Raw genomic sequence first — 8,588 nt, forward strand, 5'->3', positions numbered from 1 at the left:
GGAAAGAATATTTGGAGGAGTGCTGTGTCCCCTGTCAGGCGTACATGAATGCAGGGGTATTCTGAGGGGTAAACCAGTTACCTGAGCATGAGAAGGAAGTTGCCTCTCACTAGGTGTTGAGTCTACTTTCATAAGCATGAAGCATCCTCTTTCAGGATTCAGGGGTCATGCTCTCCTCATGCATGGTGGTGAAGGTGATTTGTTAGAGAGTAGGAACTTCGGAGTCTACTGTTACTGAAAAAAAAAAAGTCTATGCAGAGAGAATGAAGATGAATGTAATTCCAGACAAAGAGATCAGACACATAGAATCTCTAAAGAGCCTTATCGCCACCAAATTGAATCTAACCAACCAAAAAAGTGTGCATAAATAAATGAAAGCTAATGTTGAAATTTTGCTTACAGATAAAATGTTATGTTTTTCAGAGCGCTGCAAATGTAAGCCTATTAGAGCTACACAGAAGACCTATTTCCGAAACAATTATAACTATGGTAAGGATAACTTCATGGTTGATCTATAAACTGCTGTGTAAAGAAGTGTGTGTGTGTGTGTGTGTGCGCGTGTGTGTGTGTGTGTGAGAGAGAGAGAGAGCGAGAGCGAGCAGTTCAAGAATAAGACTTAAAAGCAAATAAATAAGGACAACTTTTGAGAGGATACCTGTCCCAAATAATTAAAATGTCTGATGTGGGCAAAATCCTTAACAAATCATTGATTTTGAAGCATATCAGGTAGCAATGCTGTATCATAGAATCATGTAACCGAGTATAGAGATACATTTCAAACTGGGTGGGAGGGATTCTCCCCCTGGAATTGAGCGTGAGAGGTGCTTGAAGTTCAGTTGAGTTTGTATTTATTTTACTTTACTTAATCAATTTTTACTTTATTCAGCTTTCATAACACTATTATTTTTGTTGAAAGTCAAAATACTAGTGGTTGCAAGTCATGGAAAGAGAATATTTTCAACAAGGTAGCTGAAAGAATGCTGTCACATCAACTGGGATACAGATCACAATCAGTGGAAAGAAGATACTTTCTCATAACCACACAATAATAACCAGGTTGCCTGCAGTTTAAGGATTTTCACTTGCCTGGGTCTTATTTAGAGCTTCTGTGGGGAAGGCAGGCACTCCAATGATTAAATAGCAGAAAAAAAAAACACCATCTGAAAAAAATTTAAAATCCCCAAATATATTGATTTTCATAAATATCTATGTGTCTATTGAGAAAACAAAGTGGGGGTGAGAGCAATTGATAACTCGGACAGAACCTCTGCTTCATTCAGAATTAGTTCAGGTAAAATTTCTTGAGCTTTCATAAAATTACTGAATACTAAAGTAAGTCTTGCAGAGAGATATTTATTTTGGAGGGGGTATGTGTGCTAAAAATTTCTAATAAAAATAGTAGCCACACTGGGTAAATAAATCATTAGTCTGAGAACGTTTGCACAGCGCACGGATCTCTAAGAGTTGATGGATGCTGCGAAGCATATTCACATAAACCAGGATCCCAGAATGTCTGCTGGCTGGGCTGTGAATTTATCATCTGATTCTCCAAAATGACATTTCCAAACGGGAAATCTTATCTTTTGTTAAAATAGAACATGGACGGAAAGGGATTCCTTTGCTCACAAGTCACACCAAGCAGGGGCAGTTGCATTTTGTTTGCTGTAAGTTCTCATATTTGAGGCACCCAATTTTCTGAAAATTAAAATACCTGTGAAGCAAAAATGAGGTTTTTGTCCTAAATTTTTTAAAATTAGTAACTTAATTTCTATTGTATGCACATTGTCCTGGTGGAAAATTAGATAAGTTTCTGTATGGAGTTGGGCATGGATGCAGCTATTAGTTGGCTAATTTTCATGGGTTACTTTTTTCCCTTTTTTTTTTGAGTCCAAAACTTCTAAAATATGTGGTGACTCAGGTGAAAGTGATCTGCTGATATGTGCCTAAGGGGCTTTTTAAAAAGGGATTCATTTGAACACGTATTTTTCTCCATATAACATCCATGGATATTGAGCTAGAGAGAGGTTGGCAAACTCATTCGTCAACAGAGCCAAATATCAACAGTACGACGTTTGAAATTTCTTTTGAGAGCCAAATTTTTAAACTTAAACTATATAGGTAGCTACATTGTTATTAACTCCTAAGGCTTAGGAAGAGCCACACTCAAGGGGCCAAAGAACTGCGTGTGGCTCAGGAGCCGCAGTGTGCCGACCACGGAGCTAGAGCAATGAGGGTGCCTGGGAGAGAGCCATTGGCTTCTTACAAATTGACATTTTTTACTTCGCAGGCTTTTTCAAACTCCCCCTTTAAGAAAAAAAAAAAAGAGCTCCTTTACCACAAGTAGGAATCTAAAGAATTTGGCCCCTCCAAAGAGGAGAAATACAGAAAAGAAGCAGATCTGTACTTGCTAGATTATGAGTCAAATACTTCAACTTTGCCACTGAATTGATTATTTTTAAGGCAGTTTGTCTGTATATTAAGCAGTGAAGCCAGCGCTTGTGAGATAAACTGGGTGTCGGTATATCCACCGAGAGAGGTAGGTGAATGCAATTCACACTTTAGACTGTGTTCCATAGCACATGAGGGGAAGGAATGTTGGAGGGTCTGACTTCAAAGATGATGGAGGAAGCAAGATCTAGTGGTGACTGTTTTTACTAAAAAAAAAAAAAAAAGTCGAATGCTCACAGGAGCGCATAAAAGAAAATCTGTACTGAAACAAAAGGAAAAAGGCGCTGGTGTCTGAACAGGGAGCTAAAGTGAGGAAGGTGAAAAGGTCACAGAAACAGTTTGGAAACACAGCAGAACAGGACATCTTTATAACACTAATGAGACCCCCAGCTCCTTAGAGAATCCATTAATAGACCCGATAAAAGAATACTGACAAGGAAACGAAGCTTATTTAAGTACTAGGTCTTTACGTATAGTGAAATTAATAAAGTTTAAGTTCCTGTTGGCAGCAGTGGAAACTGCAGACACCATATTTACGCATCCAAATGAAATTTTGGAGGGAAATTACATCAGATTGACCCGACCTTTGATTATATAGATGCATTTTTCTCAATGAAATACACACACACAACTGTATTTGTGCATGTTAATGAGGAATACATCATCATGGGCTATGAAGATGAGGAGCGCTCCAGGTAATCCGCTCCTTAAGGATTCAGAACAATTTCTCTGCCTATCCTATCCTACTGTCCTTCTCTAGAGATCTTACTCTGGGATTCTTAACCTGGGATCTGTGTGCCTACTAGGGGATTACAGATAGTTTTTAGTTGGGCCACTCAATTGCAAGTATGGGGTAGGGTATATGTGTATAATTTGTGGGTGTGCATTTTTCTGGGGAGAGGGGTCATCACTTCATTTGTTCTTAAAGGGGTCCATGGCTCCCAAATGGTTAACAATTACTGTTGTAAGGCTGTAGAATCTCAGAGGGAAGGTGGGGGGCGGTGGGCGAGTGGGAAGAGATTAACCAAAGAACTTATATACATATATGCATAACCCATGGACACAGACAATATTGTGGTAAAGTCCTGGGGCGGAGGGGCAGGTGAGGGCTAGAAGGTGTCAGTGGGGATAAATAGGGGACATCTGTAATACTTTCAACAATAAAGATGAAACAGAAATTACTATTCTAAAAAAAATTACTGTTCTAAAACGTGGTCATTCTATTCTAGAATAAGCAGGTAAGTCTTTGCAATGGTTCCTTGTAATTTTCAGTAATATGTTTTAATTTTCAAACGTGCTTGCTTTAAAAAATGCAGATTACTGTTGGTGGAGGGTTCTATTGCTGAAAAATGGAAGGATCGACTGGGTAAAAAAGTTAAGGTAAGCCTCTGTTTTATGTTTAAAGTGATACACAGAAAACCAGCCCTTTGTCACACATGAAGTGGCTGTGCTCAACTCCATGAGAAATATTAAAATCTGATATATATATGTATATACTAGTAGCCCGGTGCACAAAAATTTGCGCACTCAGGGATGGAGGGGGGTGAAGGGTGGGGCCAGACCCCTCAGCCCGACCTGCACCCTCTGTCATGCTCCGGGACCCCGGCCGCTCCTGGCCTAGGCACAGGCCTACAGGCTTGGGGTGGCCTGGCTCCCGAGGCCCCATTTTATCAAGAGAACAAAGTCGGCCTTAGTTACAGCCCTCACCGAACCCAGTACAGTGCATCTGCGCCTACAACTGCCTCGTTCACGTGCCTGCTTCGCCTACTGAATTTCTAACATCTTGAGGACATTGCTCTGTCTTATCCTGCTTCACCTTCAGTGCCTGGCCTGGTGACATGGACCTGAGAGGCCTGGTGCCGGACCTGAGAGGGTGTGCTGAGTGAGTGAGTGAATAATGAGTGAGTAAGTGAATGAGTGAATGAGCAAGCAGCTACGGGGTGGGAACTTCTGCGTTGCCATGGCAATGCGGCAGAAGTTCCCACCCTACTCCCGGCTGTCTGACACCCACCCTGGGAAGTTCCCACCCTGCTCCCAGCGACCTGGTGGCCCTCTCCCGGCTGCATAGTTCCTGTTCCCAGTGGCCCGGCGCCCCTCTCCCGGCTGCATAGTTTGTGCCGGGCAAAGGCAGCCCCGGCCGGTTCTCTGCTTTTGCCCTGCCACCAGGCACCATCAGCGGCAGGCGGCTTCTTCTGTCCTTCCCTTTTCGCCTCCCAGCATTGTGCCTACGTATGCAAATTAGCCGCCATCTTTGTTGGCAGTTAATTTGCATATCGCCCTGATTAGCCAATGGGAAGCATAGTGAAGGTATGGTCAATTACCATGTTTGTCTATTATTAGATTAGATATTTAAAATTCTAAGGATTGAGTTTGCTTTTAATATTGATTTCATTTAGGAAGTTCTCTGTATGCATATGAGAAATGTAACTCTAGTTGCCTAACTTCTCACAATGTGAATTCTAGTTGCAGTTAGTCCAGTCTGGTAGGGTGACTCCACTTTTATCTTTAGAGTCCCAGGTTCCTTCCAGCTTCCTGCTCTACCATTTTTAAGGATATTCCTCCTATACTCATGTTCACGTGGAGGTCACAAGAGAGCTGCCCCTCCTCCAGCATCACACATTTTAGGGAGAAAGAAAAGAGAGGTAAAAAGGAGTTTCCAAGTGCTGCATCTAGCAACATTTACATACGACTGGGTCTCATATCCGTCCTTAATTGCAAGAGAGGCTGGGAACTAGAGTTTTGTTTAGCTGGGCATATTGTGCGCATGAACAAATTGCAGTTCTGTGAATCATAGAAGAAAGAATGAGTAGGAAACTACCAATATTGTCTCAATGCATAGCCACCATTTTCTATGTACAAGGTGCAGCCACATTCATCTGTATATATAAGCTCCTTAGAGTAGTCATGTAGCTTTATTTTTGAGCCAGTGAATCTTAAATTCTGGAAGTGTTGCATTTTTTAAAAAGCGCTGTAAATTACCTTTCAAATAGAAGGTTCCATTTCTTCTTACTATACTAAGCAAATCAGTGTCAAAGAACATGGGAGAATATATAGAGGGGCAAAGAATTGAAAATGGTGTGTGTGTGTAGTGGGTGGGGTGGGGGCGAGGAGAGTGGAAATTGTAGCAAACATAATACATCCTCTTCCTTCTGTGAGTTTGAAGGGTTGGGAAACATTTACAGGGCAAGTTAAAAAACCCTGGGCAGTTTACCTTATACATCTGGCACTCGGCGCAGCAGAAACATCCGAGTTCAAGAGACCTACAAAAAATGTAGCGGGTATTAATTTGCAGGGAGAAACTGCCCTCCAGTAAGCTCTACTCTCCCCCTTTCCCCGCCCCCGATACTTGTCAAAAGTGAGATGTACTTCAAGTTTAGACTTGTGAGAATTCTCTGTTTGTATCTCTTTTCAATTAGTTTGGTGTTTATTGAAAAGTGGCTCTTCTTCAGTATTTGGAATCTCTACTGTCCTTTTAGTTTGGTTTTCTGCTTGCTAATGCAGAACAGGAATGTGTCCTAAATTCCTGTACCAGATGGAAGAGCTTTTAACATCCCTGGTACCAAAACAGTTATCATCATGTAAAGACCCAGGATGCTTGGCTTGTTTGTCCTGTCGCTTAGTAAGGCAAACATATTTTCTATTGCTTTCTACAGGGGACACACACAGAGTTTTTATTGTGAAATTATTTGTATTCTTAGTCTAGGTTTAAACATGCTCAACAATTTAATTCATATGTAGCTACTTAGGACTAAAGTCCTTGGTTATTAGTAAACTTGACTGTGGAAAAACCTTTAAAAAATATGTATGTTTTTATTGATTTCAGAGAGGAGGGGAGAGGGAGAGAGAGATAGAAATTTTAATGAAGAGAGAGAATTATTGATTGGCTGTCTGCTACAGGCCCCACACTGGGGATTGAGCCCGCAACTCGTGCATGTACCCTGATTAAGACTTGAACCATGACCTCCTGGTTCATAGGTCAATGCTCAATCACTCAACCACACCGGCTGGGCTGGAAAAATCTCTTTTGATTAGAATTATTAGAGGGCGCAGAGGGAATAAATAGTGATGGGGGGTGGGAAGGAAAAATAATCTTTCATTATAAAAAAGAATAATTAGAAAAAACTAAACTAGATCTTTAGTTTTCAAGTTAATTTGAGGATGGGAAAAATAGTTTTGTGGAGGACACTATTGTGTGTGTGTGTGTGTGTGTGTGTGAGTGTGTGAGTGTGTGTGTTTAACATAAGAGTTGCTCATTTAACTGATTTTTTTGCTTTCAGTAGCTAGACCAAGAATTAAATAAAAACCTTTCTATGTTTTTCCATGCAAGTGGTTGTTTATTTAAGTCTCTGTTATAGTAGGTTGTTCAAATTAAGATATTTGCCCTGCCTTGGAGAACTGAGAATCAGACTGTTCTTTTAATATGAAAAACAATAAGACTGTGGAAGAAAGTGTCTAAAATGAATTACTTTTGGTAATTGAAAAATGATAATTTATTATGAACTAAGCACTTTATACATTTTTCATCTATTATTCTTCAGAACAGTCTTATAAGCGGATTCTATTATTAATTTCAATGTGTTGTTGATGAAGGGGAGGTGGAGTAAGTTTAAGAAACTTTGCATGGTAACCGATGGAGTTAGAATTTGATATTCACTCCTTGCTACTCAAAGTGTGGTCCTTGGACCAGCAACGTTGGCATCACATGGGAGCTTGTTAAATATGAAAATCTTGGGCCCCATTGCAGGCCCACTGAATGAGAATCTAATCTGCAATCTATCAAGATCTACAGGTTATTTCTCTAGTCATTGAAATTTGAGAAGTATTGCTATAGTCTTTATTCTTCGTTACTGCTTATAATATTCATAATGTAACTTCCTTTTAATTTATTATATTCCATGTAAACCTCATCACATTGTTCATCTGAAACATTAGTAAACTTGCTTGCGGTTATTAAAAAGGTGGGTAATGACTGCTTTGTAAAACTGAGAATGAGGGCAGAAACTTGTCTGCTGTTCATTGCCCTTGGTAGGTGCTACTTAGAAAACTATTTTTAAGAGACCCTATTCCCAACCTAAATTTTCTTTTTCTTTCATTGCTCAAATCACATGGATTTAAAAGGGCTATATGTCCTTTTATGTTATAAGAGAGGAAGATGAAAAATAGCTCTTCCTTCACATCGTCTATGTAAAGCTTCCATTTGCTGACCACCTGTAAAGGGCCAGACTTGTATTTTTTTATCTCAGGAAATTTCATAGGTAGCAACAGAGATTGTGTCACCATTTACTGACGTGGAAGTTTTAAGCTTAAGGTTTGATATGAAAGCATTATTGATCTAGGCAGCCAAGTTCATACAGCATCAATGTCATTGTTACCCTGGGACATAGAGCTTATACTTTTGGAAAGTAGTAAAATGCTGTTGAGACCTGACTTTGCAGTCTCACTCAGTTGTGAGAATCAGAAGTGACAACCCTGGTAACATGCGCATGCGACCACTCTCTGTTTTAAATCTCACAGCGCTGGGATATGAAGCTCCGTCACCTTGGACTGAATAAAAGTGATTCTAGCCATAGTGATTCCACGCAGAGTCAGAAGTCTGGCAGGAGCTCCAACCCCCGGCAAGCGCGCAACTAAACCCTGAAACGCGGAAAGAACGCTGGTGGACTTCCTATTAAGACTTGCATTGCTGGACTAGCAAAGGAAAATTGCACTATTGCACGTCATATTCTATTTTTTACCACAAAAACTCATGTGGTAACTGATATTACTTCTATTTTCTCTTTTGTTTTCTGCTTTTCTCTTTCCTCCTCCCCGCCCCCGTTTTTTGTGGTCTGGGTGCAGATCCTTAAATATATGATATGTATTCTATTTCACTAGTCATGGGAAAACTGTTCTTTGCAATAATAATAAATTAAACATGTGGATACCAGGGCCTCTTTGCTGGAGTAAATGCTCATTTACTGCTCTGCGCTGAGACTGGGAATGCAACATTGGATACAAAGAGAGAAAGCTAAATAAGCTGTACAATATATTCGGCTGATCTAATTACAGCCTCGTTTTTTGCATGCCTTTGGGGCATTCTCCTCAAGCTTAGAAAGTCCTACATGTTTACAAAGGTAAAGTAGCAGTTTGAAATAAAATGC

The 8,588-nt window shown here is 40.3% G+C and overlaps 1 long non-coding RNA gene across 1 annotated transcript; it reads left to right on the forward strand.

Annotated features, from left to right (window-relative positions):
- The first annotated feature begins 3,087 nt into the window (after positions 1 to 3,087).
- On the forward strand, positions 3,088 to 8,376 carry LOC102771628. Its single transcript, XR_435503.2, has 3 exons — positions 3,088 to 3,143; positions 3,765 to 3,828; positions 7,963 to 8,376. It is a non-coding gene; the product is annotated as an uncharacterized LOC102771628 (long non-coding RNA).
- The last annotated feature ends 212 nt before the right edge of the window (positions 8,377 to 8,588 follow it).

The sequence above is a fragment of the Myotis davidii genome, unplaced genomic scaffold (assembly GCF_000327345.1).
Source record: "Myotis davidii unplaced genomic scaffold, ASM32734v1 scaffold370, whole genome shotgun sequence".
NCBI lineage: Eukaryota > Metazoa > Chordata > Mammalia > Chiroptera > Vespertilionidae > Myotis > Myotis davidii.